At 36.0% G+C, this 15,637-nt stretch overlaps 1 protein-coding gene across 45 annotated transcripts in view; it reads left to right on the top strand.

Annotated features, from left to right (window-relative positions):
- The window catches only part of MAP2 (microtubule associated protein 2), a 277,616-nt gene that overhangs the window by 119,010 nt on the left and 142,969 nt on the right, over nt 1-15,637 (top strand). For 44 of the 45 annotated variants that reach the window (XM_082396351.1, XM_082396311.1, XM_082396352.1 and 41 more), the window contains one exon: nt 13,772-13,839. The gene's annotated coding sequence lies outside the window, so the exon portion shown is untranslated. Of the gene's footprint in view, nt 1-10,793; nt 13,500-13,771; nt 13,840-15,637 lie in introns of those variants that run through there. The other variant, XM_082396330.1, reaches the window with a different exon arrangement.

Below are 15,637 nucleotides of genomic sequence, written 5' to 3'. Positions count from 1 at the left end.
TGCTCTGTGCTTTCCTGGCTTCCTATGAGAAACTCTATTGAAGAGCTGATACATTGAACTCTAAACAATTTAACCTACCTTTCTCCACCACTTTATTGTGAGCCTTTTGCAACATAAACAATATCTTTATCCTCCCAACTTTTAATATTGAATAATTTTACAGCTATAGAAAAGTTGAAAGAATAGTACAATGTCTATGTATTTTTCACTAGATTTACTAATTGATAACATGTTGCCATGTTAATGTTATCCCTCTCTTACTACATATTATCTATATACTCAATTTTCTTCTCAACCATTTGAAAATAAGTTGCAGACATTATGATACTTCACCTTTAAATATTCATTTTTTTTCTTTAAAGACCCAGACATCCTCAGATCCACAATACCTTTACCAGAAACAAGAAATTTAACATATATTCAGTAATATCTTCTAGTGTACAACCCATATTTAGATTTCCTGAATTGTCTCAAAAACATCCCATATTGCTTTTTTTTTTTTTTTTAATCCAAGAGTCAGTCAAGATTGCCATGTTTCTTTAGTCTCATTTAATACAGTGGAGAGCTCCTACCTTTTATTTTTTCTTTCATGACATTAATATTTCTGGAAATTCCAGGCCAGGTGTCTTGTAGAATGTTCCACATGATGGAACTTTCTGTTAGCTTCCTCATGATTAGTTTCAGAGTATATATTTTGTGGGGGAAATTGGCAATCTTGGAACTTTCTGGCACTTAATTATTTAAAGCACCTTTCTCCCTCTGTAATGAAGAAGGAATCTGTGGGTGATACTTTGAGGCCATGGGAATATCTTTTCCTAACAACCTTTCATCCAGTAGTTTCAGCATACATTCATGATTCTTGCCTGTGTTCATTGTTATATTGAGGGATGCAATGGTGATTTGAAAAAAAATACATATATATGTATATATATATATCATTCTACTCCTGTTAACTAGCATTCTTCTTTAAAGAAGACTTTTGCACCACTCCCGTTCTCTAGGATTCTCTCTCTCTCTCTTTCTTCCCTCCCTCTCACCACCTGTCTGTCCCCTCCTCCACCTCTGACAGAGTACCACTATAGACTCAAGGATTTTATTTTATTCAATGCCTTATAATCTAGCGCCATCATTATTATGTTTGATGCCTAAATTATCTCAAATTTGGCCACTGGGAGCCCTTCCAAGACAGCAGTGGTGTCCTTCTGACAAGCCCCATTAATCCTTCAGCACTTCCCTGTTTTGTGGGGCAACAAGATGTCCAGGGACTCTTTGTACTTTCCCTGCCCTGGACCTGGGGTCACCCACTTTTTTCTAAGAAGTTCTGGTTCCTTTTAGTGATAAATGGTATTTAGAAATTAAGACTGGGATGTCATTGCTTTGGGGGTAAAATGAAGTAATTGATGTGAGAGTGCTTAGTAAAAAAACGTAAAGTACCACACTATCATGATTGTTACTCATGTCATCAAACAAGCATTCAGTTATTTGGAGCAATGCTAAATAGTGAGTCTTTCTGTGTTTAGAGGATAATTAGGAGACACAGGACACATGGGAAGCAGGGGGAGAAATAAGCTAGCTTTGTCAGATGCAATGTGAATCCTTGTCTTACAGCTTTAGGATAGTAAATAGAACAGAAGAAAAGACTGTTGACTGTATTCTCACCTTTTCCTGAGGTTGCTTTGTTATTTAATTCTTCAGATAGAAAAGTATAAAGCATTTTATTTTGTGGATCAATTGTAATCTTTTTGAAAACTGAAACATTCATCTGAAAAATGATGAGACATAAATGTGTGATTTCTTCTGCTTTTACCTTTCTTGCATTTATTTAGTAGGTTCCGAAAGAACAATGTAGTTTAAAGAATTCTGAGATCTTTACAAATTTGCAAATATATAACTTCTTTTTCCCCAGTGGATGTAGTACCTATGTCATGTTTGAGTTAGTGTGGTGGCATCTTTGAGTTTCGTTGTGGGCAAATAGATTGGTGAGGGTTTTGCTTTTTGTGACTTTATTACAAATAAAGAGCATGCCTACTTGTCTATAATTTCATTTCTATGATTTATGCCAGAAATACCATTTGGTTCAATGTCCAGGCTTTCCTGCTTGTGCTGCATCTCTTTATACTCTCAAATTAAAACTTTTTAATGACAATCTCCTGTGAGATCATACATTATGATAAATTGGACAGAGGACAGAGATCGGTAAACAGGTGACACTTAGCATCTCATTAATTTCAGGGAAGGAATGCAAAATAGCCCAGATGTCCAGGAAACGGCAATTCTTTTCTTTTTAACTTTGCCAGGACTATTTCTTTTGACAGTGGTGGTAAAGGGAGGGTGACGATGGAGTAAGGAAGACGTACACAGAAACCCAATGGTTTTACAAGTTCTCTTTTCAGAGGAAGCCAGGCTAAAGATGGCGAAGAACAAAGGAGATGTGATTGTATGCTCTATGTTGGAATGTCCTTTACTTCTATATTTTTGGTTTTGCATAAAATTCAGATGAAGGGATGTTGAATGCCTGTGTGTTTGTTGGGAAGGCTGAGCTAAGTGAGGAAAGTGATTGGGTTTGGTAGTGCTCTGTTTGAACTGTTTCAAGAATTCCCCATTTCCCAATAGTGAACAGAATGGGCTACTCCTATCAAGAATTCAAAACATAGGCAGAAAAATTTAGGCTCATGGTGAAACTCATGCTGGATCATCTGGTTCGTGAAGTCTCTTCAGTTTACTAGCAGTTTGTCCTTGAGGAAGTTATCTAACCCCTCTGTGTCTCCACTTGCCCCCTTATAAAATGGAAATAATAAAAGATTTTCTTTGTAAGGCCCTATTAATATGTGTGAAGTGCTTACTATAGTGTAGGCAAATACTAAGCACCCAACAAACATTAGCTCTTACTGTTACTATTTACATTTGCGTAAATAGAAATATTAAGAAAATAATGTCACTTCTCATCAACATTAGAAAATTTTGAAACAATCCAGTCAACAAATGAATCAAATAATCTTCAAAAAATCCTCCTTCAAAGGCCATCTGAATCAAGTTTAGGATTAAGGACACCCCCATCGCCTGCCATCCCCCCATGCCAGCCTCCCCATCCAAACCCAGAATAGTTCTCTAGCTCATAGTGGAATCTCTTGGCCTCTCAAACTAAATCAACAGTGGAACTCCCAAGCTCTGAAATCAGTCCCAAGCTCTACAGACCAAGTTAATATTAACATGCGTATGAGCTGTGCTGTCCCCAAATCCCGGATAGAGGTTTTGGTCTTTAATCAAGATAAAACTGTGAAAGCTAAAGTAACGTTGCACTCATCTGACATAAACAGGTTTTTTATTCATCTTATAGTTACTTTGTACTTGAAAGAGTAAGCTTTCTTCTGTGGCTGTCAGTTTACAAGCATCAAGAGCAAAACTTGTGGTAGGTGATAGAAATACAGCAAGAATGGTGAAGACAACGTTATAATTTTATGAACAAGATTTGCAGATTTTATTTAAAGTGTATGTCATAAATCCAATCTTGGAATCCTCTTTGTATCCTCATTTGACTCTTAATAGTCAGTGTGAAATGAAAGTTAGTTCATCTTAAAATGTCCTTGATTAGAACAATTTTTTTTTTTTCTGGATGCTACCTGGCATTACTGATTGTAGCTAGTAAAGAAGGAATAATAGGAAAGGAAACATGAATTAGAAAAAATAAAAGGAAACAATAAAATGTCATGTTTTTTAAAAAATGAATTTTCTAATTTTAATATAATCTTTAGTTATAGAAGATATGTGCTTGTTCTTGGCACAAATTCATATTCACACATAATTTGACCCCTCACCCCTCTTTTCATGGAACTCCTGTTGGCTTCATTGGCATAAGAGACGAAATACCTTTACATTTGGTGGAAATTATCCTATTTTTTTTCAATCTTCTGTCGTGGTGTTTTTTCATAACCTTTTGTTGTTTGTTGTTGCTGGTGGCAGTGGTGGTAATGTGAACCCCAGGGGCAAAGAATTGAGTTCTTCATAGTCTTCATCTTGGGGGCACCTGATCATCAGAACATGACAGTGCCTATTCTTGCTTCACATTATTAAAATTTTTCCCTTTTATCTCTGACCTCCACTTCTATTTTCCTCTCCCCATATACCCTCATTGCAACATGCTTGATGTACATCTATCCTTGGTAGAGATGCCATTCTGCTTATGCCTTTTCCATTCAATACTGTCATACATTCACCTAGTTCAAAGCTTCCAACAGCTGTGCAGGACTCCAGGCCTCCTTCTACCACCACCTTTGACTTGTTCTTACCCCTCACTGTAAGCACCGCAGTGTCTTCAATGCCCGGCATCAGAAACACCGAGTCCAGGTACCTCACACAGGTTCACCACTTGACCAGTCCACTTGTAATTGGGCCTCAAGAATACTTTCACCATTTTCTTTTGTCTGTTATTAAATCCAGACTTTAAAAATTATTTTACATTGATGGTGTCCTAATCAGCTGGCTGGATAACGTATATTGGGGGGAATTGCAAACTCCATGGAAAATGTCTTTAAATTACTCTGTAGAATGAGCTGTATGTGGTTTTCCTTTCATCAGCTATTTCCAGGCATGATTTATAAATTCTTAAAAATATCAGTCACTGGTAGTACTTCCTAAACCATAGGGTTTTTTTCTTACATTTGTCATATAATTTTGTGACTTTCCTCTTTAGAGCCTTTAGCTCTTTGTTTACTAAGTTACTTAGAATGTGTAACAGGAAGATGTAAATCCATCCTCACTAGTACAAAACATGTGTCCTATGCTAAAGGGTATCATTTATTAATGAAATATGCACTCTTTAAACAAAGGTCAAAATTGAAGATTGTTTTCTCCTATTATTTGCCTATGTGTAGTATCAGGGATTCTAAATCAAAATGCTATCTTTGGATCTCTTAATCTCTATGAACAGGTGTTAAAAAGAAAATTATTCCGAGCAAAGATATTTTCTGTAAGTAATCAAGCATTTAACCTAAAGAAGCATGCAGGCAGCCCATCAATAGTGAGGAAATGCTCTTTGTCTGTTTTTCACTCTCCCTCACTCAGAGACAGACTATTCACCTCCAGGCCATAGGCATATTGATGGTGACATTCTCTCTTTCCAAGATAATCCTCATGATAGGATGCACTTAATTTATGCTGTTGATGAGACTGAACTGAACTGATTTGCATATCATCAATACGTGTAAATCCTGAGTAGAGGGCCAGCCATCCAAATTAAAATATTCCCTGTCAAGGACTTGCTGTGTCTAGCAAATTCTGGAGTAAAGCTAATTGCAGGTGGTTGGTGAATATAGATGCTGTTCAAGATTTATAAGGCTGCATTGGAGGGCCCATGAAACTTAAGATTTCTTTAGAACAATGTGTCTGTTTAAAACTACTCTTGTTCAGACTCAGCTGGGCATTCAGTAATGCCAGCCATTGAATGAGATCTTTCAAGTGCCTCAGCCCGCCTCACCTGTCAGACTAGCTCACTGGTTTATAATTGAAACCCTGTTTGCTTCCAAAGCTTTTGATCCTCTAACCCTTCTCTACCCTTCTCACATATTCTTACTTTTCCCCTTTTGATCTGAACGTCTTAACTTTCCTAACACACACCATAATTTTTCATTTACTTTTTTTTCTTCAGGTGGTACATACAGCACTGGGTCCATCTTAGAATTTCTATGCTATTTTATCATTTTCACTTTTCCCCAATTGTAAAATAAGTTTCTCTTTCATTGCACTTGGCTTTTAATGGAATGTCCTGACTGCCAGTTTCTCAAGGTTTCCCTTTGTGCAGTCTTTGTTCATTTAACACAGCTTTCACGTCCCCTTCTCTCATCAGCCAATCAATCGATCATACATTTTATTGAGCAGCTCCAAATTAAAATATGAAGTAATGAGAAAATTATAATCAGCCTTTGCTATCTAGAAAAACATGTCATTTAGCACCTTCTGCTTTTTGCTTGTGTGGCATCTATGTGCCCACAGGTGTTTCAGCAGAAGGTGTCTATAAGCTGGGCACTCTATTCCCTTTTCTTTATTTCTTTACTTCTACTGGGTTCAAAATAAATAGATACCGTGCTGTAGTACTCTGTACAGTGATCACAATAACCACATGTTTTTCTCCCCATCTCCAATTCCATTTTTTTCTAAGTCAACATCCACAAAACGAATTAATATTATTTATTGTGCACCAATGCAGAAGGAGTCACTAGATATTATAGAAAGAAAGTGGTGTAAAACACATGGAGTCTGCCCTCAACTAACTGGAAACCGCAGGACCTTGGTAGAAAGTTTGTTTAAATAATTCCTTAAATATTTTCCTGTTTCCTTGACCATGCTCCCCCTGACTTTGGGGTAAAAGGAGAAGGAAGAGTTGGAAAAGGGTAGGCAAAACATAAAGAATTAGAAAGGAAGGAAAAAAACCAATAAGAATGAGGCAGTTTAAGAAAAAAAAGTTAAGGGTCTTAGGGATGTGGAAATTTCTCTCCCAGACACATTTGTTGGCCCAGATATTTACAATGGCTACCTTTGCAAACAGCATATTGTCACAATCCACTTGAAAAATAAGTCACAGTAGATGGAAAATGTCTAGAAAAAAAATCTTGAGTTATTTTTTCCGGAGTATTAAATAAAACACTCTTATTTCTTCAATTATAGGTTTGCTATTAGAAGCAAAAGAGGGAAAAAAAGCCACAAAACTATGGAAAAATAATAGTATAAATATAATGTAATTTCAAACATTGCCATATAGAATCCTTCCCACATGAACTCTTTCTAGCCAACTTGATGGTACAGTTGAGAAAGAATATTCATTTATAGACATTGATCAGGTATAATATTTCCTTTTAAATTAAAAGTTAGTATGTCTTTCGTAGCTTAGAAATCTGATGATAGGATGAAACATAAAAGTGTCCCCACTCTACATTACAGTTCTCCTTTCTTTTCAGACAGGGATTTGGTATCCATCATTATATTTTTTGGTTCCAATCAATAGGAGGATTTAGGACCTTAGTGCACTTTTAGATAGATATACCATTGAACGTATTCTAAACAGTCAAAGTATATGTAGTTCTGACAAGCAGTTTTATTTAAACTATGTGTAACTACATACCCATATCCCTTAATTCTCTCCTCCCATCTCTCATGTACCCCTGGTACAAGGACGAGAGGAAGAGGAATGACAAGGACTAAGAAATTTCATATGTATTTCTTGCTGGCGATCACCTTAACGTCTACTCTCTCCTAAACAGCAGAGAGAATAAGTATGGATTTCATGAATTTTCAGAATGTGGATTTTGGCTATTCACGAAATAAATTCCTGTAATATATACATTTTCCGAAATCATTTCACATATGACATTGCATTTATTAAACCATCACAGCAGACGTTTTATGATTTGAACTGGAAATACTAAACACTGCAAAAAAAAAATGCCGTAGGAGCTTGCAGAATTTAAACCTTTTCAGAATAATCTAGTGATGTTCAGGTTAAAGACTGCCTAACTCAAATGGATTGGCTCTAGCTTACCTCTCAACTACTGCTAGTTCTCCAATTCTCCAAGGTTGCTGAGTATTGAAGGAATGACAAAGATTTAGAATATTGAGGTAACAGTCTTCAAGGCTTGGAGAGCAGTAGACAAAATAACTCCTTTTAGCAGTTTTCAAAAAGAAATCAGGATTTTAGATCTAATGTCATGCAACGCAGCATTTGATTTTGCAGCATCTGATTTTGTGTCCTTATCCAGTCTTCCATTAAACTGTAATGTTCCCACCTGTGGAGACATTAGATAAAATGAAGGTTCATTTCCTGCTTCCAGGATGATCCGCCAAGCAATTCATAACTCCTGAAGATGATTCTGCTTGACTTAAATTAAAATTTTATTAAGTGAGAATTCCTCAACACTAATTCTTATAATTTTCTTTCATGGCTTGCCCATTTCTCCGGTAAATATGGTTTCCCCACAGGCTGGTTGTATCTCCGGTAGTGAAAGGAAGCAGTTTGTATCAACTTTTAGGTGATTGGAAAGATGAAGATAAATATGCAAGTTATAACTAAGGATTCACAAGCAAGTAAAAAAATTGCTAGAAGAATTTTTGTACAAATAAATAATAAACACATAGATAATAAATATTTTTAAACATCTGAAGTAAAAGGAGAGGTGTACTCAGAATGGCTATAAATGTGCCAAAGACGAAAAACCTAAAAGTTGTATATTTGTTAACCAAGACATAAACTAAATGAAATACTTAAACCATGAGTTTTGTCTAGTGATTTCTGAAACTGAATGTACTCAACTGATGAGCTCAGAATTCAGAAATTTTAGGAGGTAATTCATGCTTTTTATATGAGTTTTAGTGTTATAATTTTAATTATTTATTCATATAAGCATGAGCTCAATGAATATTTATTGTGTATCAGTTATGTACCAGGCCCAGTTCTAGGTACCTGGGATACGTTAGTGAACAGAACAGGCAAAGAGTTTGCCTTCATGGAGCTTACAAGTGAATGAGGAGAGAAGATAATAAAGAATAAACATAAGTAAATTATATAATATATTAGACAATGATAAGTATTATACAAAATCGAATAAAGGAGATTAAGAATGGGAATTGCATAGGGAGGGTGGGAGGGAGATGCAAGAGGGAGGAGATATGGGGATATATGTACACATACAGCTGATTCACTTTGTTATACAGCAGAAACTAACACACCATTGTAAAGCAATTATACTCCAATAAAGATGTTTAAAATTTTTTTTTAATTATAAAAATAAAAAGAATGGGAATTGCAGACTGCAGTATTAAATAGGATGGTTAGGTTAAGCGTCCTTGAGAATATAATGTTTGAGGAAAGGCTTGAGAGAGAGAATGGAGTTATTTGGAAGAAAAGTGTCCACAGCCAAAATCTGACTAAATAAATTCAATTTAAATAAGACAGGCATTATATAATATGGTGTTGATATAATGTTCTCTGATGTAACCTTTAAGATTCACCATGGTATTTGATTATTTCTAACTTGATATAATGAAATGAGGGTAGTGATTGACTAGGTGAGACAGGTATTTTATTATTATAATCTATGCTTAGACATAGGTTAATTGCAACAAGATGTTTAAAAACATACACAATAAACTCAAATTGTCAAACAGTGAAGTTTTTTAAAAACACATGAGCATGTATCCCATGCATGTGGCTCTGTATACTCTGCCAAGAATAGACCAGATAGTAGTAAATAAAATTACCATGTCTTCCTCAGCTATAGGAATGTTTGTGTTCACACTATACATCATTTAAATATGAACTGATGGAATTTGAAATAATCCTGAAAGTAAAAATTCTTGTTTCTGCTACTATCTCTTTCATGCACACCTAGAGCAATACGTAGTCTGTCTTAAGTACCTGTCCTAGAAAAATGGAAAAGTCTTAATTCTATGTTTAATTTATCTCTCCTATTCTGATACCTTAGAAGTGTTAAGCTGAATTACAACCTAATTAGCTCAGAAGTCCAGGGACTGAATTTCTGCTCCACCACTTACCAGCTGTGTTTCCTTAGCATTTAACTAAACCTAATTGGACCTGTTTCCTCAACTGTGAAAGGGAGGTTCCTAACTCTCAGAGTTGTTGAATAAAATAATGTGTTCAAAGAGGTTGGCACATTATAGGAACTTAATAATTTATATGAGAAGCATATCTTATGCCTTTCTAATTGGTCAATACCAGAATAACTGAGTATACACAACTGAAGACCAGCCAGAGGTCATATATATCAGGCATTATAGTATCACAGTGATTTTTTTTTTTTTTTTTTGATATCATGGTGATTCAGAGGAAGGAAAGAGCTTTGTGGCACTGTGTCCTGGGAGAGTCCTGGAAGCCATTATAAAAGAGGACAGAACTTTAAATGGACTGAAAAGGAAGAGTAAGATTGGGGTTGGAGAAAAAACAGTAGACTATTGCTGAAATAAACTAGTGGTTATGGTGGGCACTAATGGGCAAGGTATGAAAGCCCTAGCTGGGAAACTGATATGACCAAAGGCTTCAAGGACGTAAGGAAGAAGTACCTCCATTATCCTCTCCTAAAGTGCTTAAGAAATACACAGACTAGTATACTTAAGGAACAAAACCAAGAGTCTTCCAGAAGAGCCACAGGGGTGAGCTAACTGAATTTGGGATCAGGGGATTCATAAAGATCAGGACCTGAAATAAAGCAGATATACCAGAGTGGCAGAGACATCATGTCTCATCAAAGTGAGAAAAAGAACTGTGAACTTAGATTTCTGTTTACTTCTGTGTTCCACTCAGTATAACTGAAGTTCCTTGAGGAGGAATGGTGTTCTCTTTTTTCCCATACCTAGAACCTATCAAATGTCTGAAATATATGTGTGTGTGCCATTAAAATTGGTTAAATGAGCCGACAAAGGGTGCTAGACTATAGTTGAGGCTCATAAGCATAAATATAAAAAATCATGAAAGTCTCTCAGATATCTGTTATCTTGAGTTCTCAGAATATAACATACTTAAAGGCAAGAATTATGTTTTACATATGGTGCTTATTCTACAACAGATAAGTTAAAGTAATAGTTCTACTAACAAAAGGAAAGAAAAAGAATATGCCTACTCATTCTCAATGATTGAACCAGGTATCCCCAAATATTAAATGACTCCCGAGGAGTATCAAATATGTTTGGAAGCTGAGCTAATTTCTAAACTGACCAAGACCACTATGTGTGCTTTATGAGATCCTGATAAAATATGATTCATGTTTCAAGAGATGACAGTCTTGTGCATCATTTTTTATGCTCAGAAGTGAACAATAGAGGACAGCATATTAAAACAAAACATTTGCTTTGAAAAGTAACCTTCATGTCCAAAATCACTGAAGAAAAAAATAGACGTTTAATAGAAAGATCATATTTAAAAGGATACTTTTGGGGGGAAAAGAATCCTAACCACTATGTAGGATTCACTGAAACCTGAAATCTCTTGTAATTATTACCTAGGGTAATCATATATATATATTTTTTACTGTCACTAATTTATTTTATAGATGACAACTGGGGACAGAGGGTAATAGTGGTGGCAGCAACTGTATTTTAGACATCAAAAAAGGCAATATGGCTCTACTTATCAATGAGTTAACCTAAAAGCAATGAGTCATAAGAACCGAATATTGAAAGAACATTTTATAAAGGAAATAAAAGCAGTAAAACATCAAGGTCAAAACCCTACTCCCATTTTTTACTGAGTAGAACAGAAATACGCCCCCCAGTGGTTGCTTTGAGTGATTTTTTTTTTTTTTTTTTTTTTTTTTTTAATTTTACATGAGCTCCCAATTTTGCAGCTTCATTATTTGGGTAACCCCAGGAAGGTTCACATTGTCTATAACTAGGAAGAACCTTGGGAGGCTGATTCAATTCGATTGCCCAATTTCACGCTTGCAGAAAGAATGATGCCAGGGAGGATGGAGTGCCTAGTATATGCTGATTAAGTTCAGGCTGTACAAGATAGGTTCACAAAAGGGCGATCATGCCAATCTGACTGCCAGACTGGAAATGAAAGAAAAGCAGTGACATAGTTACCCCAGATTCTCCAGACGTCCAGTACAGTACAGCACAGCTATTAAACAAAGCTAGTCCTCGGATTGATTGCAATGCATAATTTTAAAGAGGAAGATCTCTGCTTTAACAAATAGAAGAAGGCTTACAAAATGAAAGACAAAGGATGTTTCTGGAATTTGTTATGCTTGCAAACAGAATGGAAGAGAGCACATAAAGAAAGTCACTTGGTGAGAGAAGAAAAACAGGGGACCCGAACCAGGAAACTGGGATGGTGTCTCTATTGGATCTCCTGTCAGTTTTGTGACCTTGGTCAGATTCCCTGGGCCTCAGCTTTCACAACTGTGAGGCAAAGGGTGTGGACTAGGCTGGGAGGTGTCCATGAGTCCAGGATAGGGTCAGAGGCAAGGAGTGTCAGGATCCATGTCATACAAAAGAACCAGACTTACGAAAGCAAAATTACCTAGTGATCAAAAAGTAGAGAAGAAAGGTGGCTGATAGAGAATGCAGATTCATCCTAATGCATTTGAAATCTAATATAAAACTGATAGACAGTTCTTTCCAGAAAGAAGAAAATGAAGCATATCATTCTGTCTCTGAATTTCCTCCACTGTAGTCTCCTTCCATCTTCTCTATCATCACCTTATTTTTTTTCCTACTTTCTGTTTCCGGTAACCATGGTGATGCTCCCTCCCAGCAATCTTCTTCACAGCCGGCCCTTTTGGTACACATGGAATTTTGCTACATTCACTGATGCAGGGAGCTAAGAATGCTGTAAAAGTTAATTTATTTATTAACATTTTCCCCATCCCTTTTGTCCAGGAAATAAATGCAGGGAATTATTCCATACTTAACCTGCCTACATAAGGGGCACTGTAAAACTGGGATATTCAACTGTTACTTTCAGTTGCTAACATAAAGGGGATACTGATTATGTCAGAGATTCAATTCCCTGTCTTGGTCCTCAGGGACTGTAAAGTCTCGATACTCAAGCTGGCTGCTACCTCTTTTTTGCTTGTTTATGTGAAGGGAATAAAATAGATTGCCCCCAGAAATCACACATCAACCCTGGTTTCCTAATCCTCTTTGTTTTTTGCTGCATTCTCCCTTGTAAGGAAACCATTGCCAAGTGCGTAATTATCACAGTTACAAGGGGATTGAATTTTCCATTAAAAAATATACATAAATATAAACATTTCTCTAATGAACACAGTTATTTATTTGGAATATAAATAAGCAATATGTGATACTCAGTTTTAAAAAATATTGTAATTTTCTGCTAATGACAAAACCTCAAAAATCTCTGATGCCATGAATGCAGATAATAAAAATTCCCATAAACTATTGTTTTGTCATGTCCAGTTTATGTAGCCCAACTTCTTTGTAATCCTATATGCCAGAAAACGGTTTCTCTGTTTAAGCACGGGGTGTGTGTGTGTGTGTGTGTGTGTGTGTGTGTGTGTGTGTGTGTGTATGTATGTGTCTGGCATTAACACAAAGGAGAACAGATGATGACATTCATAGGCTTATAGACTCGACTCCTGGGGACACACTTGGATGGAGGCAATTAAGATGCCTGTCAGGCATTTGATACCAGAAGCCCCTATGCAAACCTCTAAATCATACGCCAGGGCTACATCTTATTGTCAGTGAATGATGGCGGAACTGGGTGGCTTGTCATCATTCTCGAAAATTCTGAGGCTAGTGAGCTCTCTCACCCTCTCCCACTCGCCTTATTTTCCTTTTCGCCACTGCGGGGACTTTTTCTAATTTGCAGCTTCCCTTTCCCCGACACACACAGACAGGAGCTGGTGGCTTGCAGACTGCGTCTGTCTGGAGCTAGAGAGCCTGAGCCAGCCCGCGGAGATAATGCTAGGGGAGAAGGATTCTGCAGCAATTCTCAAAGGCTAGACTTGGGTGGTATCGCTGCATATGCTCTGGTAATGGTTTGGGTTTTTTTACATTTTATTTTGTTTTCTTTTTAATCCATTTTTCAAAGCATCTGCTATATGTGATCTCACAGTAAAATGCTTTTAAATTCCTTCCTGGGCTTCCTAAAAATTCAAGTACTGCATTTTTTGTGCTACAGATCTCAAGACGTAGATTTATTATCTGGATATAAGAATGCGTTTGCTTGCTGGTGAGTTACAGTTTTCAATATTTAGCTAATAAATCTATATATGAATTTTTTTCTTTTGTTTTGTTTCGGTAGGTTCTTCAGCTTGTTGTCTCTAACCGAGGAAACATTGATTGGAAACTACTCATTCAGAAAAGTAAAAGGTACCACATGTTTTGTTTGGGTGTTTAAATGAGGGAAAATCAGGGAGGATTTGGAATGTTTTATTTAAATTAATCTCTCTATGGTTGGTCTTTTATCCTTAAGCCTACATTGATCATTGTCTATAGCATGTATGATTTGCTATGCCGAGAATGCCATTGTCCGAGGCTATTTTGATTCTAAGATGTCTAAAGAATTATGTTTTTTGTCTGTGCTGCAAGTTGTTAGCAAATATCAATATTTCTGGCTTTTTTAGGTATTTTCATCACTGTAACAGCTTTAAAAAAATATCCAAAATTCTCTCTTAATGAAAAATTAAATAATTTGAATTTAAGAGAAATATGCTAAGTAATGATTTTATCTGAGGGAATCCTGCTAGTAAGTGATATTTTTTAAATGGCTAAATAAAATGGCTTGCCCTTCCCAGGTAGGATGAGCACTAGAGACGAAAGCCCAGGAATGACTCAGTACTGTTGGGTTTTGCGAATAAAATATTGTAACTTCTTCACTGATGCTTTAGTCTTCAACACTGTATATATTTAAAGGTTGAGGTTGTTTGTTATTGAAAGAACCGATTTTATATATGCTTTATTTAGCATTGACAGCATAAGAAAGTAATCTTTCATCTTGCCGTGAAAGCAGTTGAATCATTGATCCTGGGCCTTATGCCTTATGTGAAAAATATTAATCTTCAAGTTCAACATCAGGATATATATTGATCGGAGATGCCAATTATGGGATCGTTAATTCTTTATGATGATCTTTGACTTGAACATATGCTCATGTCAGTAAAACCAATATTTATAATTTGCCTTTTAAAAAACGGAAGACATTTTCCACCTTGCTGAGAAGATCAATACATCTTTTAAGGCTTTCCTTAGCATTCACCTCGAGTATCAGTCCAAAATATTTTATGCAGTAAGGTTTGTTTTCTTAAATGTACTTAAAAAATGGCTAATGTTTAACGACTGATCTTGAAATACCAGAAGTATGCAAGTGTACACCTGTGAGTGTGAATATTTGTAGCAGTTGAAGGAGATGAACGCATTGTGCTTATTTAATTTCCTCCGCAATGTGTAATTATGAGAGCCTTAATTTATTCATTCCACAAGCACTTATTAAGAGCCTTGCTGCTGTGGGTAGTTATTGTGGGAGAGAAGGAAGGGGCAGATGCCACTGTCACCCCCCCTCTTCCAGAGTGTAGGCAACATCACATAATATTTTTGCACGGGAGAATGAATTCATTAAAATAAATCTGTGTGTTCTAAAAAAGGAAGCTGCATTATTTCAGACATTGAACAAAATCTAATAGGCTAGCCTCAGAGATATGTGAAATAGATTGTGTTTTTTTCCTCAGAAATTTCTCAGTGGAATCATGTATGAAATTTCCAAACAGGACTTACTATTCCTCTTGGCTACTGTAAAACCCTTAGGACCATTCTCTCTTTTTTAGGTTTCACTCAGAGTAAGTGAAAACATTTCATATTTGGTGGAAAAAAAAAAATATATATATATATATATATTTGGTATTTTACCATCTAACTAAATTTCTACAGGATATATTTCAGGTGAGAAACTGTTTCCTGATCTTCAGACTCATTTAGCAACTCACTAAACTAATTTTGAACTTTGGGGTATTTATGTGAATTGGAAAAGGATGAAGTTGTTATTTAACCACTAAAAGATGTATTCAGTATATTGTCAATAGGCATTAATCAGCTCTGTTATGATTTATCTGGGTATTAGAGAAGTGGCATATTACCTCATCAAAAGTTTCTTGATTCCTAAATTTTCTAGGAC

Source organism: Balaenoptera borealis (assembly GCF_965194805.1).
Source record: "Balaenoptera borealis genome assembly, chromosome: 6".
Lineage (NCBI taxonomy): Eukaryota > Metazoa > Chordata > Mammalia > Artiodactyla > Balaenopteridae > Balaenoptera > Balaenoptera borealis.
Note: the sequence above shows the minus strand (reverse complement) of the source record. Positions and strands in the feature narration are given on the sequence as shown.